Below are 12,598 nucleotides of genomic sequence, written 5' to 3'. Positions count from 1 at the left end.
GTAACGGCAAAGGAAACAGAACTTAAAACAAACAAGAAAAATGAGTTAATTTTTTGGTTTGTTTTCTTTCAGATTATGGATGTGCCATGAAGATCTAAAGGAGCTACATGTCAGGGTTGGGGAGGGATGCAAGAAGAAAAGTTTCCTTGTAACTGCTAAGGTCAGAGTCCAACTAAATAGGTAAATGCAAATTGATCTTTCTCTGCATTCAGGGAGCAAAAGGACAACTTGGGAGTCTTTGGTGCCAAAGAAGATGCCACAAATTCCACATTGTTTCAAGTATTTGTTATTTTTAAGTCTATGTGCCAGAATTAGACAGGTTGCTTCAAAAGTACCCCCTGTCGTTGAGTTACACAGTGCATCTTTCAAGTTTTGGACATGAGGCAGAATTTCTCAGCTTCCTTAGACATCCTGGAGCCAGATGTCTAAACTGCAAACACTGCTCATTTCAAAGCAAAGAAATACACACTGCCATCCCAACAACACATCACTGCTTTAGTTATGTCACACTGCCTTATAATTCAGCATTTTTCTCACTACCTATGGCAAACAATTGACTCTAGGCTACAGGTGTATCTACACTGATAATCACAATTACTGACACCATAAATTAAGCCATTGCCATGTGTGTTACAGAAGTGCTGACATCCCCACTGTGGCTCCACTGCCACCCCATGCTTGACAGGCACCTTGAACAGCCCCTCAGGAGGGGAGTAGGTAACAACATTGCTGTTGTTGTTGGCATCTGTCTGTCTTGAATGTAACAACAGAAGAATAGATACAGGCGAGCAGAGCAATTGGTGGACAATAGCTCCAGGTCTGTTGCCAAGCTGAATACTATAGTCATTAGTTTTCAATATTCAGAACTACTATATTATCAATATCCAGGCCAACCAACACATTAGAGAAGTTGCTCAAATGGCTCATAACAGAATCATATGGTACAACTCAGGATCACTCAAACAAGTAACCAACCACAGGGCAGTTTCCAAATGAGCATTCTGACTGGGCAAACTGGCATTCCACTACACTGGCCATACAGGCTTTCAGTGGCACTATACTGTATACAGAAATACTACTGCAAAATGTAAAAATGGATCAAAACACAATATCCACTGGGGGGGTGGTTCTTTAAAAATATTACATTCTGAAGCAAAATATGTGGCCCTCCAGACTACAGCTTCCATCAGCTCCAGGTAGCATGGCCAATGGCTGGAGATGATGGGTCCAAAGGTTCTCCATTTCTGTTAAGATTTATGTACAGTGGATGCTCGGCTTGCAAACGTGATCCATGCGGGAGGCACGTTCGCAACCTGCAGCACCGTGTCTGCACACGCGCAGATTGCAATTCAGCACTTCTCCGCATGCACGAGCACCAAAACCAGGAAGTAACCCGTTCCAGCACTTCCGGGTTCGGCGCGGTGCGCAACCTGAAAACGTGCAACCTGAAGCGCCTGTAATCTGAGGTATGACTGTATTTCAAAGGACAATCCCTGTCAGCCCAGAAAGTAATTCCTATTGAACTTATTATTGGGGTAGGATTGCAGCCTGAATCTCTTCACTCATCCTAGTCTCTCTCTTCACTACAGATAATCTACCTCGTTTCTTAAAACACCTGTACAGCATCAAAGACACACAAGAGAGATTCTTTATTATGGTATGATACAGTGCTCTAACAGCAGCAAAATAATGTGGATGTATGTCATATGACACAAAGAATGGATGACCAACCTGCAGAACAAGTAGCAAAGGCAAGACCAAGTTTGTGACACTCAGAGATAAGGAGGGCCCTTGGGCTTGGCTATGTTGTGCTGCTGCTGCTGCTCCACAGTCTAATAAGCTACAGAGAAAAGTCACTTGTGACTAGAGACGGTATCAACCATGTAATTACCAGGTTCAAATTATGAATTTTCCCAGGTTCAGGTGCAAGATAAATTGAATGCTGTTTTGCTAAGAAATTTTTCTGCAATTCAGAATGGAAGGTTCTGCACATGTGCAGAGTGCTTCGTAAGTCTTTAAAAAAAAAAAGTGTAGCAGCCTTAAGAATCAGTTAAGAACTCTTGGGGAAAGGAATCCCCTCTACTCCTCCCCCAGTAGTTCTAAAACATACCTGCATTAGTGATGCAATGCTTAATAGATTAATCTGTAAGATTATTCAAAGGTCTTTCAATAGACCTTCTGATTAACAAGGCTGAATATCTGATGATGCCTCCTACAACTCCATTATTTCTGACCTCAAATATGTTTTACTCTTGTGCAAGTTTAATCAATGAATAGGCTGAAACCCATAAGATTAAGTCATTAAATTTCTTTATTTGGGGCACAGCCCAAATCTATACATTTGTTTTCAACATCAATTACTTTACCTCCTGGAAAGAGTAAGTTAAATTTTGCTTTTCATGGTGCAATATATACTTTTCTGTTACAACTTTTTAGAGGTGTCTAAAGACTGAAAAGGTCCTTTTTATGCAGAGTATTCCTGTGCATATTAGCTCAGAAGTAAATCACAGTGGAGTTTACTCCTTAGAAACTATGCTTAGTATTGCAGTCTTAGCTAGCTTATATACAGCCCAAGTACTTTTAATGTTACATATGTTTTTGTTAAAATTATGCAGTAGGTTACAAAGCTTAATCTGCTTCCTCACATTTTAAAGCTGAAGTAGGGTATGACTGGTATGAGAGAAAATTACATCTTGATGCCTCAAAAATAGATCACATATGTTTGAGAAACTGCTGTAGTTATTTCTGTATGAACTAGTTGGCTGCTCCCCTTTGGGCTTAATTCTGAATCTGTTCATTTATACAACATTGGGGGACTGATTTAAGCTAGCAATATAAATCAAGATTTAAATCACCAAGTGGAAAACCTCAGCTTAAAATGTTGATGTTGGTCCAACATTCTATTTATACGTCAGTAATGATAATAAAGAACATTGATTTACAAGTTAAATAGGACCTCTGCACTATATTTTGTTCATATTTGCTAACTAGGAGGGCACACCAACTATATACACATTTGTGAAATATTTCATTTATCGTGCATTTTAGCTTTTTAATAACTGATGCATAGCACCAAAGCCCTAGAATATTATGTATTGGTGTGTGTGCCTCTGCCTGGCCCCATAGTTAAGGGATCTAGAATGGGCCACTAGATCACATACTCCTTTCCCCCATTCCTCTCCCAGAAAGGAAAAGAAAAAACATTTCCATGCCCTTACAGCAACATTAACTTTGGTTAATTCTATCCAGTTTCCCTCTTAAATGATCAGGATTTGCTTACCAGCTTCAATCTTTGGTTTCAGATCTAGTCAGTATTAACCTAATCCAGAGAAGTATTATCCTAATCCAGAGAAGTATTGGTCGGCTAGTGAGGGTAAAAGAGGAAACCTATTCCCAATAACTGTCAATAACAGCCAGTCCAATCAAAAAAACAATTAAGATTTATGGGTGCTGCATAATTTTAGTCTAGACATGACACTGAGTAGTTGAGAGATTCTTCTGACAACACTTAAATGTAGAGAATAGTCTTTTCTTTGCCTGATAATGCTCATGAGATGCAACGTATTTTGATGAACTGATATACAGGCAATGTGGCGATGCGCACGTGTGCAGTCACACATTCTTTGAAGGTATGAAAAATGGGAGTTGCCTGTACTAAAATTATATTCATATCACAATGCATAAAACTAGCTTTAAAATAATGTACTACAAGTCATGGAACAAAAATTTAAATATAAGGATTTAAAAGAGAAAGTAAATATATATATTTGTATTGTACAGTGGTACCTCGGGTTAAGTACTTAATTCATTCCAGAGGTCCGTTCTTAACCTGAAACTGTTCTTAACCTGAAGCACCACTTTAGCTAATGGGGCCTCCTGCTGCCGCTGCGCCGCCAGAGCACGATTTCTGTTCTCATCCTGAAGCAAAGTTCTTAACCTGAAGCACTATTTCTGGGTTAGCAGAGTCTGTAACCTGAAGTGTATGTAACCCGAGGTACCACTGTACAATGTGATTCAATTCACGTGTCCCCTGTAACACACTATTCATTACTGAATGGCAATGTGCTGAAATTCAGAGAACCTGAGCCAGCCTTTGTCACCCACAGAATAAGTTATGTGCCTCTGTGACAGCAAAAACATAGCTTACTCCTGATATATTTATAATAGCATCCTATGCAAATGGGAATCTATCCTGCTTTGCTCTGTCCCATTTTAATAGTTCACAAAGGGCTGGACTCACATAGTTGGCTGTAATTTGAATTGTTTCCAGTCTTAACCAACAGCACCCATATTAGTTTTTATGGATATTGCTGGAACTGTGGCAAAGTCCCATCCTTTTGCTCTTCTTACACAGGGCACATCTGTTAGCTGCTACTAGTCCCAAACTTACATTACTGCAGTGACTCCGAGGTTCAGATTGTAAAACAGCCCTAAATGTGCTTACTCAAACGTTTCAATAAGCACATCCAGGACCAAAATGCCAAAATTCAGTAATATCCTAAGGGTTGATTGCATAAAAGAGCAACAATTTTGTTAGCACTTAATGAATGGTGGTTTCAAACTTCCAGATATACCCCCTCCATATATTTAATACCATCCCTTGGCTCTTACAGAGTGGCTTTCCAGAAGATGCAGGGGAGCAATTCTTAGGCTCCAACCTATGAATTTTTAAAAATTAAATAACTTGCCATTTCCAACTCAACTTCCTATATTCTTTTTCACATTCCGCTTTTATTGTGGTATAAATGCCAGCCTCTTTCCCACTCAAGGGAAATTTATTTTTATTAATAAATTTAAGCATGCTGCACGTGCAGCACATTAATCTACCCACACCCTCATCCATTCTGGTGCAACAACAAGATTATACAAGGTCAAACACTGAGTTTGAAATCTAATTAGAGAGGAACTTTTCAAAACTGTTCTGTCTGAGGACATGCCCCAAGGAATTCAGAGGCAATTTTAAACTTTGCATGCACATCTGCGTTTTACAGTTATAAACCAGAGAGCAACAATAGTATGGCACACCTTGCATCAGCCAACTCTATGCAATCAAGTAAGATATTCTACTGCCAAGCTTAAAATCTCCTTCTAGGAGATTGGGGGTCACAATGGATGTTTTAAACGAAATTACTAAAAGGAGTGGTGCTATTCATAGTAAGACTGTCTTAAAATTATTTAAGGATGGTTAGGGAAACTGGCAACTATATCCTAAACATTTGCACTGGTGTGTCTGCCTGTAACTTCATACTCTGCGGCCTAGTGCTGCACTTGCCATATTGTATTCAACACGCTTATTTATAGATGCAGCAAATGTGGCCCGATTCTAAAAAGGAGCAGCTTAAGTATCTTAAGTAGTTGTGAAAAATAGCAATGAGTGAATTCATTACTAACTACTTAAGACAGCTTTATTTATTCTGCAATTATTTCCTGAACAAAAGATGTGTGCTGTTTTTAAAATAAGTTCTAAATGTTGCTATCTTTGATTTTCTTTTTAAAGCTCCCCCCCTTTAAAAGACAAATCAAAGAATTACTGCACAGCAGCAGGTTATTTCTGGCTCTTCTACAATTATTAATCTTGTAACAACACTAACAAGTGGGAACATAAGCAAAGAAGAAAACACACACACATACAACTCAGGACAGCTATTTTCTGGAAAAATTCCTGAGAGATATCAGTGTTCAGCTACGGGAGCAAAAACAGTCTTGTGACACTGCATCATATGTCATCTGATCCGATGCCACAATGAATCTGTTAGGGTAGGACAGGCATCCCCAAACTCGGCCCTCCAGATGTTTTGAGACTACAATTCCCATCATCCCCGACCACTGGTCCTGTTAGCTAGGGATGGTGGGAGCTGTAGTCCCAATACATCTGGAGGGCCGAGTTTGCTTATGCCTGGGGTAGGACATGACCATCCAGGTATCTTGCATATGTTTTGAACTACAACTCCCATCAGTCTTAGCCAGCAGAACCATACTGGATGGGGCTAGTAAAAGTTGCAGTTCAAAACATCTGCAAGGCACCAAGTTCTTCAATACTGTTTTAGAGTGACAGCCAACGTTCAATAAGCAAACTAGTGCTCATGAAACAAAATTCCCTCTTTGCTTCCGAGACCCTCCCCATATCTGCTCCAGTGAGTCCCCTAAGAGTAGATTTGGGGGGGAGGGGACTACAGGGAAGTGAGGAAGTCCTGCACCAGCAGAAGTCCATTTTGGTTGCAGGCAGCTAACATAGGATGCGACTATTAGTCTTTAAAGTGCCACAATCCTCAGTGGTGATGTTCTCTGCATCAGTGCTAGAAATGAGCCAGAATAATTTTGCACCTGGCTTACTGACCACTTGTGACCAAATGAAGATGCCTGAGCACCAGGATGGCGCCTGACACCACCACCTGGATATGCTTGCCTGGGGATCATTGGACCTTGACTGTTTTCACACACTAATACCACATCCTATAGAATTCTATCAGTTATATTTTTATCTGCACAATCAGAATGAATTTCAGGAACCAAAAAGTCATATTGAAAAATACGACTTCAGAGCTGCCTTGCCCCCAAATGGCAACTAGACATTCCATTTTGGCAAATGTAATCTTTATTTAAGGAGCCTTTTAGTGCCTAGCTTATATACAGTACCTGAGTTTATAACACTGCTTTGGTTGAAGGAAAGTTGATCATACAATCTTAACCATATTGGTATCTCTCTCTGTTGAAAAATGTGATTTGTGTTTCCCTACCATGCCACAAAACCTAAAGTAATGAACCATCATTACTAATACCTGCAGCAGTAGCATGTACTCTCAACATCAATGAGATCTAGTTTCAATGTGACTTGAAATTAGAATTGATTTGTCACAGGACTTGAATCTTCCAGAGCCCTTGAGCAAGTTTATAATGTCATACAAAATCAAACCCTACTACTCCTTTTAATCAGTAGTAATGTTTGAATCATGAATAAGCTTGTGAGGATGCTACTAGGATTCTTAAAGAACTAAAACAGAAATTATTACACAGTCAGTTTAAAGGTAAAGCAATAGTTTTATTAGCACAACTTAATAGGGACCCAACATTAAAAATGTAAGCCATTTTATAATGTGAAAAATAACTGCCTTTCCACTTTCAATGAAACATATTAGGAATCTAGTCATTTCAGAGGTGGGGCATTCTTGACATAACTTCACAGAAAGCGTAGCCCTGGGTTTGAAAGTGATAATAAGAAAAACACTCTTAAGAAACCATATTTTCATGTAACACAGGAATAACCAATGAAAATATAGGTTAAACTTATTTTGAACAAAGCAGAACATTTAACTGTTGTTCACTGTATAATTTGTGTATATTGGAAAGCAGACATGTACAGAAACAAATAATGGTTGAGATCCAAAGGCTATCCCCTTCTAGTGGCAGCCATTCATATCCCTGAAAAGTTGCACCAAAAGGTCATCAGATTATCCAGAACAGCTTTCCATGAGGCTAGAAGGGTGTACACATAGGGATCTACAGATCCCAGCCAATGTTAAAGGAACATAATGTTGGATGTTTTTCATTTCCACTTAGCAAATCTGAGAACTTACTTAACACGTCAGACAGACATCACTTTAACATTTCAGGATCTGTACTCAAATACAACAATTACATTATTATTATCACTATTGGGAAACGTTACAACTAGAGATGCAAAATACTATGCCAATTGACCGATTTATAATATAATCACTTTGTGCCATAGGAGAAACACCTACTTGTTCTGCCAGACAAACACTAAAAAAAAAAAAATCAATGACAAAATTCATCTTCAATAATAACAAGCAACTATTATGTGGTTCTGCTATAATTCGCCAAGTTACTATCCTATGGATTCGCCTGAATCTTGCTGAAGTCAAAGAAATTTAAGCACCTAACTGTGCAGAAATGGAACCCATAAATGTAACACTAGGAGCCTATATTCCAAAGCTACAATATTACATTGTGTTCTTCCCAAAGACTGACAACATGAACCTCAACCAAGTATAAAAGATGTTCCTGATAAAATTATTTCAGCAGAGTCAAATTTAAGGCTACTATTCTCAACAGCTGCTATGGACAACTTAATAGGACTGTGTTAAAAAACAGGTGGTTTCAAATATACCTGTTTATAACAACGATTTGTCTGTGCAGAAACTGTTCTCTTCTGTTAAAATTCCACAGATTAAAGAAATTAGTAATTTAGTTTTTGTTTTTTTTAAGAAGAGCCAAAAGCAACAATTTCCTCAACAATTCAGGTAAATTTTCTCCAGAGCATGAATCCCATCATTAACTGGATTATTAAAAAAAAAAAAATTCTACTATAAATAGAAACCAGTACATAAGCTTTATTGATAAAAATGTATAAGAGCCCAGTGTTGGAAATGCTTTTGTCCACTCCCCAAGTAATTATAATGCACATTCAACAAGCTAAATTGCTTGCAACCACATAATTCCACTCCTCATTCACCTTCTTCTTGCACTGGAGGCCCTTGTTATCAGTCTCTCATTACTAGCAGGTGCAATTATTTGTCATGCTGGACCCTCAGCCAATATCAAAAAAATGCCCCAACTCCTGGGCCTTATAGTCACTTTTGCAGGGTCTACAGCACTGGTCTTCAACTGGTGGGTCAGGACCCACCAGTGGACTGGGACCTAATCCAATGTGGGTCACAACAGGAGCACTGCTACCATGCAAATATATGGTAAAAGATTAAGAAATAGGTCCCCAAATGCATGTATATGTTAAAAGTGGACCCTGGAACTGAAAAGGTTGATGATACCTAGACTAGAGAGTTTGAGTCATGTTTATACTCTTAAGTTGATTCATGCACTTTAAAACGAAAGAGGAAACATATTCCAAAGCCACAGGTGACCTAATGGGAGGCATCTGATGTTTCACACTTTTCCACAAGAGCATTTTACGTCTTTAAAATTTTATAGTACAACCCAATCCAGAGCACTCTTCTATAAAATGGAATCGGTTGACCCAAGTACTTTAAACCAATTTGGCTGTAGACCAGATTATGAACATGCCAACCTAAAATACTACTTCTGTCCATCATATTGGTTCATTTCTCTTATTACCATTTGGAACAGAAATGTTGTCTAAAGTAGCTGCATTTTCTCCAGAAACAAATCTTATATGGGACTTCAGACCCAATGTTACTTTGCAGTATGTTTTCAGAAACTCCAGGTTTACAAACAGCAAAACAGATAAAAAATATCACTCTGTGCAAAACTCAAAAAAAATTCTTTGAAAAGAAACACCCTGTACGTACAGGATACATATAGGTACATATTTTTTGCAGGGCAGCTAGCACCATTTGTCCGAGTTTTCAAGAGGGATGCATTAGACCAGATCAAATCAGTTTAACAGAGGAAGGATAATTGCTGTATACAAAGAACCTTGTGATTCACCCTCAATCTCATTATTTACTACTGCGATATTCCGGCTTTAAAAAAATAGGCACAGGCCTACTCATCTACGCTATTTATTAAAACAACCTAGCAACCAAGAAGCGCTAGATTGATTTATGTAGTAGCTGCATGAACGCAAACGGGGCCCTTTGCGTACAGGGCAATTTTGCAAGAGAAAAGCAAATACGCTTTCATTCCTGCACCACCAAGAAACCGGCTTAACTAACCTGACGACAGACTCTGGCCGCTCAAAGCCCCAAAAGGCTGCCTTTAAAAAAATAAGAAAGAAAGAGAACGAACTAGCAGCAGTTCCGGATTCGAGGAGGTCCCTCCTTTCCTCCCTCTCCCAACGCCGACGGAGGATCCCCAAGGCGAAGCAAAGTTTTCCTGGAGCCCCACAAGGACAACAATGCCGCTCGCCCCCCGAGCAAGAGCCGCCAAGGCGCCTCGCAGGGACCCCTTTGCTTCCCACCCCCGACCTCCGCCCTCCCTCCGTCCCTCCCCTAACCGACTCCCGGCTCGGCGGCCACAGTCACAAAGGTCGGCCGGAGCCGCGCACTTCAGCCGCGGGCGCGGAAGGTATAATAAAGGAGAGAGGAAGAAGGCGGGGCGGAGAGGGGAAGAAATCCGCCTCCATCCAGCAGGGCACGTCAGGGGCCGCCGAACCCGTGTCGAGGCATCCCGAGGACACACCCTGAGGGTCAAGCGGCCGCAGCCACCCAGCGGGGCCGAGGAGGCCTCAAGGGCCCCGGGGCCCGAGCTCCACAGGCAGAGGACCCCCCCTCCTCCTGGCCGCCAACGCCTCCCGCGCCCGGGAAGCCGAAGCGCCAAGGCTCCCTCGGAAAGGCCTCCTCAGGCGCCGCAACACGGCGAGCTGCGGCCCTCAAGGCCCCGGCAGTACCTTCGCTCCGCGGCGGGCCGGGTGGCTGGCAGGCAGGCAGGCAGCGGCAGCGGCGGCTACCCCCACCCAGTCGGCGTCGTGGTGGTGCTGCGGCGGTTCTCGGTGTGGGCCTCGGCCGGCGCTCCTCTCCCCGGCTGGGTTCGCCTACGGCCTTCGGCTCGCTCGGTGTCGGCCTGGCTGGCCCCTCCCCCGCCCCGCGGTCCTGGCTGCGCAGCGGCCCCTGCTCTTCCTTTCCCTTCTCGCTCGCTCTCGCTCTCCTCTTCCCTTCCCAGCCCGGCGGCGGATACTACTGACCCGACGAGCAGCTGCGGCGGAGCAGGAGAAAGCCCCGCGCCCAGCTCGGCAGGCGACTCGCGGCTGCCCCCTGCGGCCTGGCGGGATCCGCGCAGCCGACGCCGCAGCCCTCGGGCCTGCCAGGCGCCCTTCAACGCCGGCCAATGTTCTCGGAACGCGAAGGAGATCGGGGACAATGGGGGAAAGGAATGCCTCTGAGCATGGGCAGACGCCGGGGGAGGGGGGCGGGCGCGGCCTTTCCTACGTAAATCGTAGGGCGTGGTTAAGCTATGTGAAAGCCTTTCCAGGCTCTTGAGCTAATAATAATAATAATATCCCCAAAGATACATGTGCTATGCGACATTGAAATCTGCACATGCTCTAGGTCACAGTGAGATCGCCGAACATTTTACGGTGCTCTACCTGGTGCTTGCTGGCTCTCTTTGCAAAGAATGCTGGATTAGGTGGGATTTCGTCAGATTTCAAAATTCTTAGCGTTTACGTAGTCGAAAGAACTCTCCCTCACTGAACACGGCTTTATTGAACAGTTTCTGTACGGGCTTAGACACATTAGTCTCTAATCAGCGATTAGCAATGCTTTAACTGTTAAATCGCATCTGCAATAAAAATTCAGAAAGCAGCAGCAGACCCTGGAAATTCAGCAGCAATTTTTAGTGACACATCTCAACCCGTCATCCTGTTTGGGAAAAAATAGCAGGGCCTCTGAGCATATATAAAGAGCATTTCCCCCGGTGTGTGCAGTCTGCTCCAATGCGAAAGTAAACACTACTGCGTTCGAAGTGTCTTACTCCCAGGTCAAATGTGCATTCAGTTGCAGGAAAGAGCAGATACACTTTGTGAATTGGGAGAGGTTTTCCTTCAATCCAAGACTGAAAGGACGAGGCTGGTGAGTTTCCAGATACTTAAAGTAGCATGATAGCCCTATTTTCACCAGTGGTACGCCCGTATTTCTATCCATCTATGGTCTCTGGACAAATCTGTTTTACAGGTTTAGTAATGCTGCAGAAACCTGTTCGGTCAGAAGTTTTAAGTTGTGTGCCTGAGGCAGTGACGGTTCTAACATAATGCCTTCCAGTCTCTGAAAAGCTATCCAGCACACAGAATGTAAGAACAGGTGTGGTACAATCGAAAGAGGCTTGGGGGAAATGAACAGGGGTTTAAAAACCTGCTGAAGCTCACATAAGGGAGTGTTTACTGGTCTAGGAGACCCCTCTTCCTTTTATTTTAACAGCCTACACCTATAGCTATTCTCCCCCACCCACCCTGATTTGTAAGCAATTTAATGTGCAGCAGGGAAGGACAATATAAACTGTTTTGGGGTGGTTGTTTTTTAAGCAAACCAGTCATGGTCCACAACAAATTCTATGACTGCTCACACACTGTACATTTAAGACATATCTGCCATGTCCCCAAAGAATCCTGGGAACTGTAGTTTAACCCTCACAGAGTTAAATTCTGCTTGATTGTAAAAAAACAAAACCCAAAGTAGTTAATAAACTTCACTTCCCAGTACTTTTAACCAACGATAGGTCCCAGGATTCTTGGGTGTGTGTACTTTAAATGGATGGTGTGTATGCAGACTGTGATATCTATAAGGAACTAGAGTTGTCTTTGTAAGGAAGGGTTATTCCTTGCAGCACATGGCTACTGTGGAACTCCTTATGAAAGCACATGAAAGGAGATGTTTTTTTAATTCTGTCTGTGTTCCCCTGCTGAGAGCCAGCAGAACTCAAAGCACATCAGGGCCAAACTAGATACATGTTTTCAAAGAGATTGCATTTCCTGCATCTGCTCAAACTGCTTTGTGCTAAATTTGGATTTGTGGGTTGTTATCATTCTCACTGTTGGCTTCTGAATACAAGGGTAAACCCCAGAGGGCATGTTCCAGCCTCTTAAATCCCACTGGTTTCAACAGGAAGGTGAACAGTGCAATGCTATACATGCCTACTTGAAAGTAAGTCCCATAGGGTTCAATGGAGA

General features: G+C 42.2%; 1 protein-coding gene across 2 annotated transcripts in view; it reads right to left on the bottom strand.

Moving 5' to 3' along the window:
* The window catches only part of CAB39 (calcium binding protein 39), a 47,291-nt gene extending 36,727 nt beyond the window's left edge, over positions 1 to 10,564 (bottom strand). The window contains exon 1 of one of the 2 annotated variants that reach the window (XM_081006975.1): positions 10,325 to 10,564. The gene's annotated coding sequence lies outside the window, so the exon portion shown is untranslated. Of the gene's footprint in view, positions 1 to 9,650; positions 9,673 to 10,324 lie in introns of those variants that run through there. The other variant, XM_081006977.1, reaches the window with a different exon arrangement.
* Between the last annotated feature and the right edge of the window lie 2,034 nt (positions 10,565 to 12,598).

Source organism: Podarcis pityusensis, assembly GCF_964106645.2.
Source record: "Podarcis pityusensis genome assembly, chromosome: 5".
Lineage (NCBI taxonomy): Eukaryota > Metazoa > Chordata > Lepidosauria > Squamata > Lacertidae > Podarcis > Podarcis pityusensis.
This window is presented reverse-complemented; position numbering and strand designations above follow the sequence as displayed.